This window comes from Rhipicephalus microplus, chromosome 8 (assembly GCF_043290135.1).
Source record: "Rhipicephalus microplus isolate Deutch F79 chromosome 8, USDA_Rmic, whole genome shotgun sequence".
Taxonomy (NCBI): domain Eukaryota; kingdom Metazoa; phylum Arthropoda; class Arachnida; order Ixodida; family Ixodidae; genus Rhipicephalus; species Rhipicephalus microplus.
Window position 1 is genome coordinate 38,360,737 of NC_134707.1, and position 14,133 is coordinate 38,374,869.

The following is a 14,133-nucleotide window of genomic DNA, read 5'->3' on the forward strand; positions in this document are numbered from 1 at the left end:
CAACTTCTTATCTTCATAATTTCGTACTCGTATGTAAATATTTGCATTAACATCACAAAATAACTGTACAATATGTGAGCTTTTGAAACCACATTATTAGGACACTTACGTATGAGCTTACACAGTGACATGATATGTTAGTAATGTGAACCCAAACTACCCATAAATTGTGACAACGAAACGCTTTATAAGAAGCGAAGCCAATAAACATCTTTTGTATTCTTACCAGGCTGGAGCTCTTGTTCAAGTGAATTTATAAAGAAGACAATACATCTGAAATTTATAGGATCAGCAAATCCAAGAATCATCTGCTCGAATGGTGTTTCGGGACCTGAAGAATAGAAGGAAATGGAAGTAATCTGAGTTGCTTGTGTGCCAAAGCCTACGCAAGAACCCTACTTATATAGGGTAAGCAATGTAAGACCTTGTTTAGCCTTTATTAGTAGGGCTCTACGCGGGCTAATGTTTGAAATACTTAGCTGGTATAAAGTAAAATCAAAGGCCAGGATAGCGCACAGCCTCGTTGATAACTGCAATATTTGTGTGTGCTGGGGGGGGGGTGAGGACCTAACAGTTGTTCTTGAAGCTTTATATTCCAAAACAATGATATTGCCACAAAGAATAATTACACTATCCGATAGTATGAAGGATGGTGTTCTGGAGGGATGCGCGAATTTCGACCATGAGGGCTTCTTTATAGTACGCCTAAAACTAGGCACACGGGCTTCAAGTATCCATCGAAAATGCGCTCGCGCGGGTGAGATTCCATGTGACGTTTTTTGGTGGTTGTTTATTATAATGCATATATTAACGATTCCATGCTGAGATATGCTTTGGGGAAATGCAAGAGGTATTTTTAAGCTTTTAAGCTTTTCAGATGCACCGGGTTTGCCGTTTGCTTTGTACGTTACGGGGTGCGCAATCGAGCTGCGCAATCGAGCTGCTTAGTGACAAAGGTAAAGGTGGTGTGCGTGGTTGTATAGTTTTCAAAGTATTCGCGTATTTCTAGATGTGACTGGTTGAAATAGGGTAGTGTTTGTATGGCCGTACTTCCGGCAACCATTACCTAGATACAGCCTCAAATATCTGGCAGAAACAAGACAAAAAGTAAAAAAAAATATTTGCTAATAACTCTAATATCCAAGGTTATGCTGTACAGCTGTACAGCGGCAAAGTAGACATAGCTTTCAGCTCTGCATGATTACCTAACTTTAGTAGCAGAGATAAAAATAATTGAGTCGTCTTACTATACAAAGGAAGTCGTGAATGCATTAGTATAGGATTCCAAGTATGCGTAAAATAGATGTGAATTTCTCACTTTTTTGAATATGTCTGCAATACATTGAAGTATGCTATTGCTTTCGTGATTGGCTAACAGATATAGGACGTGGGTATTTGTTAAACAGCGACAAAAACAGTGGTAGCTTTTCAACAGCATAGATTTTTATGGGAACCGTTAGTTGCAATACGAAGACGTAAAATCATGACCATATTGAACCGGCACGCATTAATCTTTTCTGCATATTCTACATGGTTCCCAGGAAGTGTATTAGTGGAAGTATATTGTTTACAATGTGCTTATATATGAGAACGTCTCAATATTTTGTGCCTGGCAGCTATAGCATCATTTGATGCAACTGCGTCCAGTCTGACGCCTAGTAGTAATTCTCCAGGCTGGCGACCAACCCTCATAATAATGATATAGCTTTGTGGTCACTGAAGTTCGTAATATATAAATGAACACAATATGCACCGTATTGCGCACTATGAAGGCAACCAGAAGCAAATAATAAACGCTTGCAATCAATATACACTCCTCCAAAACTTCGTGTTTTGAGGATTGAAATGACGAGGAATGTCCTCCCTAGTAAGAGGGTAAAGTATGCCTGCGCTCATACAAACAATACCATACTGCATTTCGGAAGGGTGAGTGCCAGAGGTCACAACTTTAGGTGTGAATAGGCTAAGGCGATGCACTCTTTGCTAAGGTGCATCCAGCTACACCAAGGCGCAACATTCAACTGTAGCCATCCATTGCCTTTCTGCGGCGTTTACTGCAGCAATTTTATGGTGTTATCGCAACCCAAACAATTTCTCATGGCTAGAGCGAAATGTTGAAGTTTAATAGTACCTAAAATTGGTAAGTAAAATAGGTGATGCCATTCATTCAAAGCTCCACTATATATAGTGACTTTCCGGGCCTGGTACAGGGTGGCCAGTTGGCTTCCGAAGTCATGATTCGAGAGTGAACCTCCCACGACTACTCGGTAACCTTTGTGGTTTTATGAGCACATAGTTTGTTGCTGGAGGACGCGACGAAAAGTTGTATGTAATAAGTGTGTTGGTATCTCTTCGGCCCAGACGCACTCATTGCGATATTCGGAGTCGTGTCTTTGAAAAAGATTGCTTACTTTGGGGTGAGATGGTGCCATAGGGAGTTCCTGTAGCCGTTGAGCTACGATAATGTCTGTACTACCATTTGGTCCCTCGCCATCGTCATGGACTAGAGTGTCGTCCACAGGTGCGTCCATCGCTTTGTATGTACCTGCGCTAGCTAGTTCGTCGGGCAGTTCATCCCCGGGAACACCAGTACGTGTGGGGCGTAGAATGGTGCCATAGTGAGATATGATGTGTGAACCCAGAATTCTAAAACAGTTGACGGTATTGTGCCATGCATGTAAAATTGTCGCATGCTGGCGTGCTGAGGCAGCGACGACGACAAGGTGAGTGGAGGTGCGAGAAGGGCGAGCACTTGAGCATCGAAATAAAACAATTGGTTTTCGTCTCTCAATGTAGCAGCGTTTAGCCTTCCACGGCATAGTCGACATGCTACTTGTGAATCTGTGAAGATGGTGAAGCTGCTAGCTCCCTTGTCTGCGTTTGTGGTGACCAAGGTGATTACAGCAGCCTCTGCTGTTGCTATGAAATATTTGCGTAATGTGACTGTTGCCACTAGTTTTCCCCTATTACTGGTCGTTGCCGTGTACGTGCGCGACCCAGAGATGGTAGTCCTGGAAGGGCAGATGTCCTTATAGTAGATGTCACGATCAGTGCACTGGTTGCGATACTCCCATAGGAAGCTTTGGCGTTGCGCTCTGTGGAAGACCACGTGCTGGTGACTGGTGTTGGTGCAACATAGATCTGCAAGCGTATAGTCGAAAGGAGTAATTGTGTGCTATCTTCACTGTACCGCCGGGAAAGAGGAAAGCCAAAGTTGCTTAGAATAGCCCGCTTTTGTGGTGTCATGTAACTGAAATTGAGCACCTTTGCGTGAACAGGCCATCAAGAAAGATACAAACAAAATGAATACCAGAAAATTCTGGATCTGAGTGAGTATAGAAAACCGGATTGTTTGCATGGCAAGTGGGTCTTTTAGGACACAGACACGACTGTGCAGGTGAATGCAGCGAAATACTTTCCTAACTTCCTCTAATTGAAAATGCAGTGAAAGTAACTTACAAACTTACATGCTTTCGAAACAGACGCTTCCGGTATACACGTTTCACTATGCGACATGAAATATTGCCGTAATAATGTGTGGTACAAGCGCGCATCACAATCAGGCGTCAGAAAATGACATTATAATAACGACTTTACAACTTAAAATCAGTCACCCGCTAAAAAAAAAAAGGTACACACATTCGAAGATGTTAGCGTTTTGGAGACTATAGCTTTTGCGACGCAGCTTTTCGTCTAGTGTCGGCATATAACTCATTGCCCCTCTGAGTGCCCATCCTAAGCGTGCTAAGAAGAAGAAACTCGAATTCAGGCAAGGGTAAAGAGGATTTCAAAAAAACTAACTGGCTGGCGCCCGAAATACAGAGCTCCGCTGGCGTTCGCCGACCGGTGGACCTGATCGACAGTCATGATTTGGTTTTCCAGGTCAGATATGGCGAGTTGAGCATCCTACCGCTTATTTCAAGTCTATTATACAGTTTAGAAGTTTATCTGAATCTGCTGGTTGTTGTTTAGACCCCCACAAAACAACGAACAGACACCCTGTAAGGAAGTTTTTTATGTTAGTTTAAAATCAGAACAACGTTACGAGGCGGAGGTAAATTATGCCGTACATAACTTCCATGCATAAATAATATGTTTTGACGTGTCATTTACCTTATTCATCTATTCACGACACCTGATACTAAATTTAGTATATGTGGAGCTAGCGAAATGGCCGCGAGCGCGCTATGAGCGTAGCATGTAGTCATGTTTTGCATGACACGCAAGTCATAATTATCAAGTTTGGGCGTGTCATTAATCTTCGCCGTCTATTGACGTCATGCAACACCGATCTGGTATATGTGAAGCCAGAGAAACGACCACGAGCGCATCATGAGCATGTCATGTGGTCGTGTTGTTACATGAGACGCATCTCATGCATTATTATCATGTTTGCACCAGTCACATACCTTCGGCGTCAATTCAGGTTCCGTAATACCAAACTTGGAATATGTGAAGCTAGCGAAACGGCGGGAGAGCATCATGAGGGGCCCAATATACTGCGACGTAACGTTGACGAGCGCACGCTGAGCACAGTGACGCTACGCCAGCAAAACGCGAACACGCTATAGTCTGACGCCAGACGCGACCAGCGTCTGTCGACACAGCCCGGCGGCCTCTGGTGCGAAATGCGACATCCACTTTACCAAGAATGCATTACGTCTGCCTAGCTTCATGACGAAGGGACGCCGGGCGTGCTCAAACGCGCATGCTTCATAGCATCGCAGTGCGACGCGTGCCTGCGAGTATATACCAGACAGATCAGCGCCTGGCGTGGCATCGCCGGCATGTCGTGACGAAAAGAACGCTGGAGCACCGGGTCACGTCGAAGTTTATTGGCGCTGTGAGCGTGGCACGTAGCCATGTTGTTACATGACACGCATCCCATGATTATCATGTTTGCACCAGTCACATGCCTTCGTCATTCATTCACGAACGGTAATACAAAATTTAGTAGATGTGAAACTAGCGAAACGGCTGCAAGCGCACTATGAGCGTGGCGTGTAGTCATGACCAGTCATGACATGAAAATAATGACATGAATGTCATCATTTCCACGTTAGGGTTGGTCACTTATGTTCGCTATGCAGCCATGTCATATCATGCCAGTTTTGCAACATGTCATGTGAAGAAAACCACCGCAAGAGGAGCAAGACCATGAAATGAAAATTATTACACTCATGACTTACTTATCATGATTTTCATGTTATGCCTAGTGACTTACTTTTGTCATACAGTCATGTTATGGCATACCAAGTTTGGTATTGATATCATTATTGAAACGGCCAAGAAAGCTAAAAGTCGTAAGTGGCTATATATATATATATATATATATATATATATATATATATATATATATATGACGTATGAAGTGATTGTTGGTAGAATGGCAGAAGCCGATGAAGAAGAAGTCAGAATAGAATAAACATGGGGTATGAGCCATTGGCAATACGCCTCAGCTGAATATCGACCACAGATGAGGTGATCTCGGGCGCATTCAAGTACCGGTATCATGACAGAACCATCGACAGACCTTCCCATCTCCAAGTACACCGGAGCAGCGCACGATGGACCTGTACAGGACTGGTTCGACCTGTTCGAGCTCCACGCTACCGCTGCATCATGGTCGGAACAGGAGATGGTTACGAACTTCAGTGACTACGTCACCAGTGAGGCATTTAAATTTTACTTCACCTTCAATCGACAACGACGAGTCTTGGCAAAAAATAAAAGAAGAAATGATCACCTGCTTTCAAGACTATATTGAAGATTCGATTAGAACGCACACTCTCAGTGCATTCGAACTCAGTCATCGCAGTCATAAGCAGCCTTCACGCATTCGAGCACAGAGCATGAATTTACGATTCCAGTCAGGTGAAGTGAGCCACATGCTCACAGAAAGACCACGCGATTGTTTTCCTGGCTCCTCATCCGAGCAAATATCGCCAATGCTTAACTCTCCGCTGCATAAAAGAATGCACTCCACTATTGATGATCCAGATGAATTTAATACTTCGTAGCGCATGGGTACTTTGCAAAATGACTTGGTATTCAGCTCAGCAGTTCCACAAAGACAGAAGCATTCACAATCATCATCTTGTGAAGAAAAGTCTTCTGCAGAAGCGTCTAGACTTTATCAATCACAAGATCAAAGCGACGACATTCCAGTATACGACCTCACCGTTAACACTAAAAACAAAAGCGCAGGTGCGACTTCTGATGATACAAGTACTCTTCAGGCAACCACCAACAATGAGCGGTTTATAAATACAGAAGATTCAATTGCACGAATCCCCCCACATCGTCTTGCGCCAAAAAGAGCTGCATTGGTTGGCGTCGTAGAAGCCTGCGGAGGAATCGCTAAGAATCCTGGCACCAAACGATCAATGTCACACCCCAAGCAAGTCGACGAACCCAAGAAACTACAACGTCAACGTACACTTCAACATTGTCAACGACGAAAGAAAACTTCATCGAAACCACTCTTAAGGCTTGAAGAGCATAGCGAAAGGGCCCATCGTCGTGGATACATTCTCCACCAGAGATCAAAAATTGGCCTTCGATCAAAACATCTGCGACATCGCTATGGAAAAATTCTCAAAAGCCACAAAAGCACCCCTTGTACTCGGCAGGAACACAGGCAGCGCCCAATGAACCTCGATCAACGCACACGCAAGCTGCCTGCACGGCCTGTGTATCACCCACGACGAGGAATTCAATGCCTACAATATAGGAACTGTCGATTCTGCAAGATGTTCGAGCCTCGAGGGCACCGCCAGGTGGCACCGAGGAGTGCAGACGCGTTCACATCGGCTCCGTCAATCATCGTACCTAGCAGCGGTTAAAATTATGTGACTACCAGTGAAACTACGGGAATTGTGCAGGAATACGTCAGGTACACGCTGACACCACCTTTTTGGACAAGCGATCCCGCTTTCCTCTGGGAAGTGAAGACCTTCGGCAGAGCATGCCAACCCGCCACGCTAAGCCTCGCGGCGAAGCGGAACGCGGAGTCCTGGCAGCCAGCTCTCGGCCGACGCGTCGCGCTGAACCTGCCCGAACTCCAACGAACAACGACGCGGAACTAGCCCAGGCACTTATGGACATGGATGACCAAGACATCGAAACCCAAGTGAGCTCAGCGGTGGACGCCAACGAAGATTTCCTTTCACCTGACGAGGTGCTACAAGGGGAATCTACTAGCGACGCCGAGAACAAGGAAAAAGACTCTGCGGAGGAAAGCGACGACGAAGCCAAGAATGGTCAGTGGCAGGTAGCTATGTCATTGCGACAGCGAAAACGCATCAGGAACAAGAACGCGCAGCGAGTGATCACAGCGTTGCTCGAGGCGAAACTGAGAGCAACAGCTCCGGCGCTAGAAGACTTGCAGAAGAGCAACGCGGAAGAGCATTTGACAGGGGCCGACGACGAACGCGCGCGGCGCCGCTGCCCAAAAACGATATGAAGATTATCATGCGGCCTAGACCAGGGTTAGTTGTGAAGGAACTGAAAGCATACCAGGTTGCGCGAGCGATAGAACATGCGAGCGGTGACCCGCAGGCCTGTAACAGCCACAAATTTCTGCTTCACCTTCGCAACGGATCAAACATATTTATTGCAAACACTCCGTACGAAGATGTAGCAGAAAGGATCTTGAAGATAAAGACACTGGAGCTCAATGGCACCAACTATCCCGTGAACACATACATATCCACTCCTGCTGGTACCTGAAAGGAGTGGTACACGGATTAGAACGCGAAACGCCAGAAGCCGAACTCCTGAGCCATCTCCGAGTGCGCACATTGAGGAGTTACAATTGTTCAAGCCCGCATGCTCGGACAGTCACAAACTGCAGTGATCACGTTCGATGGACCAATACTGCCACGCTTCGTGTATTATTACGGTGGCGAAATGCCGTGCGTGCCTTCTCAACCCACACGGCAGTACTGTAAGCTCTGCAAGAGCCAGGGACATAGGACGGATGTTTGTCCCACACAAATGACAAAGGCGTGCAGTAACTGTCGCCTAAGAGACCCACTGAGGACCACACTTGCGATCCGGAATGTGCCTTGTGCGGCGGACGCCATCCCACGGTGGCATCGGAGTGCACCAAGAAACTCAAACGCGTCCCTCAAAAGGGCCGGTCGCTGCTGTCGCACTAACACAGCACACCAAAAACCACTGGCATACTCAAGAGACGCTGGTTCAGCACGGACCGCGAGGACTCTGCACCGCCAGGCAGGGCCCATTCCAGTTCCCGATCCAGATCTCGATCTACATCCCGATCCAGGTCCGGCTCAAGAGACTGCTCCAACTCCAGGAATGGTGTTCACAAGCAGGCCCAAGCAAAGCAACAACAGCACAAGGGCAAGAAGGCGCAAAAAAAGGAAGCGAAGAACCAGGTGAGCTGGGCAGCAAAATCCTCCCTACACTCACACCAAACACCACAACTCACGCGCTTAGAGCATGAGTTAGAGATAATACGGGTGAGAATAGGTAACCTAGAACGCGAAAATAGGGAACTAAAAAAGCAACAAACGCAGCACCCGCAACAAAACTCTACACCCACCCAGAGTGGCCAGAAATCGCAGACGCAACCGAATGCAGGAGGTGACTCAATGATTACGTCGTCGATGCTGAAAGAAACTTTAAAGGAAGTTATACCGACAGCTATAGAGCAAGTAATGATAAATGTAGATAGAAAGCTCGAGATACAGGACAAGAAAATCCAGGCAAAACACGTCGAATTCACGAAAGCCTTGCGAAAGCATGCCACAGGCATCAACATGAGAGAAAAAGCTGAGAAAATTTACAACAGGCCTGGATTGTCGGCCATGAACCAGGAGACGCATAATGGCTAATCATAAAACGCAGCGGTCAGAAAAGTGCGAAATATGGCAGTGGAACTGCCGTGGTTTCCGGCGGAAAAGAGGGCAACTGTTGCAGCTGGTGGCGTCGCAACAAAAGCCACCTGCTGTCATAGCAGTCCAGGAAGCCGGAACACAACCAAAACTACGGGGCTACGAAACTTATAGTACCGGGGACGCAGAATGGAAAGTTGCTACATTAGTCGATAACTTAATTACAGCAATATGTCATCAGCCCATTGAAGAGGCGGATATCCCGCATATCATTACAGAAATAACCTACAAAGGGAGCCACGGAAAGAGCGCCTTCATACTTAATATCTATAGTCCCCCAAGACAAAAGAGAGCAACGTTCGACAAGCTCTTTCAAGAGACAGCAAAACTGGCGAAAGGGAATCCATTAATCATAGTTGGGGACTTTAATGCCAGGCATGCAAGCTGGGGATATAAGATGCAAGACACCAAAGGCAAGAATATTGCAAGACAAATAGAAAAACTGGAAATGACGCTGTTAACTGACCCTGCAATAACAACGAGGATAGGCAACAGCGTATCCATGGATACAAGTCCGGACTTGACGATAGTACAAAACTGCCACAGCGTGGACTGGTACAACACCCTTGAAAACCTGGGCAGTGATCATTACATACTCAGCACCACAATCCGCACCGGCCGAATCCGCAAACACATCGGCACAGCCAAAATTACAGACTGGCGCGCATATAGAAAAGCGCTAAAAGCGCACGTGACCGCCATGGACGACTTGGACGAGTGGTGCAAAGTAATTCGAAATGAAAAGCAAATGTACACCAAAACTGTCGCCAGAACAGATGATACCCCTGAAGTAGACGCTCACCTTCTCCACCTGTGGGAAGCAAGAAGAAACCTCGCTAAAAGATGGAAAAGGCAAAAGCGAAATAAGAAACTCAAAGCGAAAATTGAAGAAATAACGCAGCAAGCCGAACAGTACGCTAATCACTTCGCGACAGCCAACTGGGAACAATTTTGCGATTCACTAAATGGAACCCTAGGAACAGCAAAGACATGGAATATCCTAAGAGCCATGACTGACCCTCTGAAAACTAAACGCGAAGGACAAAAATCTCTAGAAAGATTATTGCACACATATCCAGGCACAAGAGATGACCTGCTTCAAGACATCTATATTAAGTGTTTCGGCGCCCGAGCCATCACAGCCCCTTACCAGGATAAATACACTGGGCTCCCAAACACAGAACTGGATGCACCTTTCACGCATGCCGAGGTCAGAGCGGCAATCGTCAGCATGAAATGCAACACAGCGCCTGGGGCGGACCAAATCACCAATGCCATGATTCGCAACTTGAATGACGAAGCCATAACAGCGCTTCGAAACTTCATTAACAAACACTGGGTGAATGGCACTATACCTCAGCAATGTAAGCATGCTGTAATAATTATAATACTGAAACCAGGAAAGAAATTGGCAATAGAAAACCTCAGGCCAATCTCTCTTACCTCGTGCTTAGGCAAAGTGGTTGAGAGATTAATAAATGCCAGACTTCAATGGCACCTTGAACAAAATAACTTGTTGCCAAACACCATGTTTGGTTTCCGCTCGAACCTTTCGACACAGGACATCCTTCTGCTTTTAAAGGAGGAAGTACTAACAAATGTTCCTAAAGCAGGAGAAAACATTGTCATGGCCATCGACATAAAAGGCGCTTTTGACAACGTAAGCCATAAGGCCATATTAGATGGGCTAGCAGCGACAAACTGTGGTCAAAAGACGTACAAATATGTACAGAACTTCCTTACTAAAAGAACCGCTGTTATTAGATTAGGAGAAGACGAATCCAATGTCTTCCACCCACCGAGCAAAGGCACACCACAAGGTGCTGTGATCTCGCCTATGCTTTTCAACATAGCCATGATTGGTCTAGCCAAAAATCTGGAAGGTATTCCCGACATCCGACACTCCTTCTATGCGGATGACATCACTGTATGGACAACCAAGGGTAGCCTGGCGGAAAAAGAAGAGCGGCTTCATCTGGCAGCTAAAACCATCGAAGATTACATGAAAGAAAGGGGGCTTCAGTGCTCAGCAGACAAATCGGAACTCATTCGGTTCTCTAAGAGTAAAAAACAAAAGACAGACACGAGCCTCCGCCTTGAGGTCAAGCTAGACAACAATATTATACCAGAGAAAACAACTGTTCGAATCTTAGGGATGTGGTTACAGTCCAATCAGCGATGTCTCCACACACTGAATATGCGTAAACGAACAACTCAACAAATTGTTCGTATGATAGTTAGAATAATGAACGATCGTGCTGGACTGAAAGAACAAGACGTGCTTCGTTTGGTAAAGAGCTTAGTCATCAGCAGACTAACATACTCGCTACCCTACCACAACATGAATAGAGAGGAGAAAGAAAAAGCAGACAAAATAATAAGGATGGCGTATAAAGCGGCTCTGCGACTACCACAAAGCATTAGCGCTCGGACTTCACAATACATTTGATGAGTTGGCTGAGGCACAAGTAACCACCCAGATTAACCACCTGCTACAGACGACAACCGGCAGAAAACTGCTTCAGAGGATCGGCCTCGGCGAACAAGTACAGGCACATGGAAGAGCTAAGGAATTGTCGTGTTCAGTCAGAGCCTGGTACAAAATATGACCCTTACCGAAGAACATGGACCCAGTTTTACATGCTGGAAGACGTAAAGCAAGAGTCGTTTACACAGATAAACAGACAAAATATCTGAATACGGCGAGATATACTGACGCCGCATCATATCAGGAAAATGCAAAGAACATGGTGGCCGTGGTCACAGACCGAAAAGGAAACGCCACAAGTTGTGCCTCCATAGCCCAAGCCTCTATCACAGAAGCGGAGGACATAGCGATCGCGCTGGCAATCAAGGAGGGCAGGGAGCGAAAAGCCCCAATGACAATAATCACAGACTCGAAGGCCGCATGTAGAAATTACGAAAAAGGTAGAATATGTATGAAGGCCTTCCAAATTCTAACCAAAGCTCACAAGGACTTCCCAATTGAATACACCCAAACCATTATCTGGGCGCCAGGGCATGAGGGCGTCACCGGGAACCAGTTTGCGGATGAGGCGGCTCGAGGCTTCACAGATTACCAAGCTTTATTGCACACTGCAATAGAGGATCCAACGCCCCTAGACCCTAACTTTGGTGCAATTCTTCAGTATTACAGGGACAATAGAAAAGTGTATCCAGCACCGCATAAGAAACTCACAGCAATGGAATCGGTGGCATTACGCAGAATCCAAACAAACACATACACGAACTTACACAGGCTGCATGTATTCCACCCCACAGCATACAAAGATATATATCCGTGGTGTGGGGCCACACCAACTCTGTTTCACATCACGTGGGAGTGTACGCATCACAATGAAGAACACCACAACATGAACAACACAGAGGAACAATGGGAGGCGCTGCTGTCCAGCTTGGCCATTGTTGATCAGCGCTGGCTGGTCCAACGGGTAGAGATGATGGCTAGGGCCAGCGGAGCACTGGAATAGGGGTCCGACCATTTGGAATGCTCCACGTTATGCGCAGATAAAGTTTTCTCTCTCTCTCTCTCGAGCCTCGTTCGTTCTTCACAAGAATGCCAGCTGTGATTACCCCTATCTCGACGTCCAAAGCATCTTTGTGTTATCCAGGACGCAACCACTAGCCTCACCCACCAGAACTCCTGCGTTAACCGGACTGGTGCACTCTCCACTGAAGTCTTTGAACGTTTACGGAACTACCCTGGAGCATAAAAGCAATTGTCAATTTTGATGTTCGTGACTTTTTAAACTCTCCTTGTTTACTTTTTCTTGTTCGTAATTCATGTCTTTTTTCGGGGGAGCGGGAATCGTGTGACGTATGAAGCGATTGTTGGTAGAAGCCGATGAAGAAGAAGTCAGAACAAAATAAACATGGGGTATGAGCCAGGCCACGTCACCCATTTATCATAGCGTCACACACACACACACACACACACACACACACACACACACACACACACACACACACACACACACACACACACACACACACACACACACACACACACACACACACACACACACACACACACACACACACACACACACACACACACACACACACACACACACACACACACACACACACACACACACACACACACACACACACACACACACACACACACACACACACACACACACACACACACACACACACACACACACACACACACACACACACACACACACACACACACACACACACACACACACACACACACACACACACACACACACACACACACACACACACACACACACACACACACACACACACACACACACACACACACACACACACACACACACACACACACACACATATATATATATATATATATATATATATAGTCCAGTAGATCCTCCGTGACCGGTCACAACGTGGGTTTATTTTGACGTTTCGGCCTAGAGTCTGGCCTTCATCAGGATTAAAGATACAGTTTGTTGGTGCTCAGCTTTATACAATCTCAAATCAGAGGGCAAGGAAAGAGGGAAAAAAGACAGAAAAAAAGGAAAAAAAAGAAAAAAAAGAAAAAAAGAAAGAAAAAGAAGAAAAAAGAGAAGAAGAAGAGAAAAATAATATACGGTGGACGCCCCTCGGGTGCTCCCTTTGCACTCTTCCTTCCACTTCCCCCTTCATCTCACTCCCCCTTCTCCCCTTCACCTTTCTGATGTCAGTGGTTTGTGTATGTTTCCGTTCACTAACGCATTCCTCCCGATCAGACGGCCCCTCCTGGCACTGGCGGTTTGGTGTAGGGCAAAAAAGAGCTTTTTAGGAAGTCCTAAGCCTTTAATATATATATATATATATATATATATATATATATATATATATATATATATATATATATATATATATATATATATATATATATATATATATATATCATCAGCATGACTACGTCCACTGCAGGACAAAGGCCTCTCCCATGTTCCGCCAGTTAACCCAGTCCTGTGCTTACTGCTGCCAATTTATACCCGAAAACTTCTTAATCTCGTCTGCCAACCTAACCTTCTGTCTCCCCCTAACCCGCTTCCCTTCTCTGGGAATCCAGTTAGTTACCCTTAATGACCAGCGGTTATCCTGTATACGCGCTACATGCCCGGCCCATGTCCATTTCCTCTTCTTTATTTCAACTATGATATCTTTAACCCCCGTTTGTCCCCTAATCCATTCTGCTCTCTTC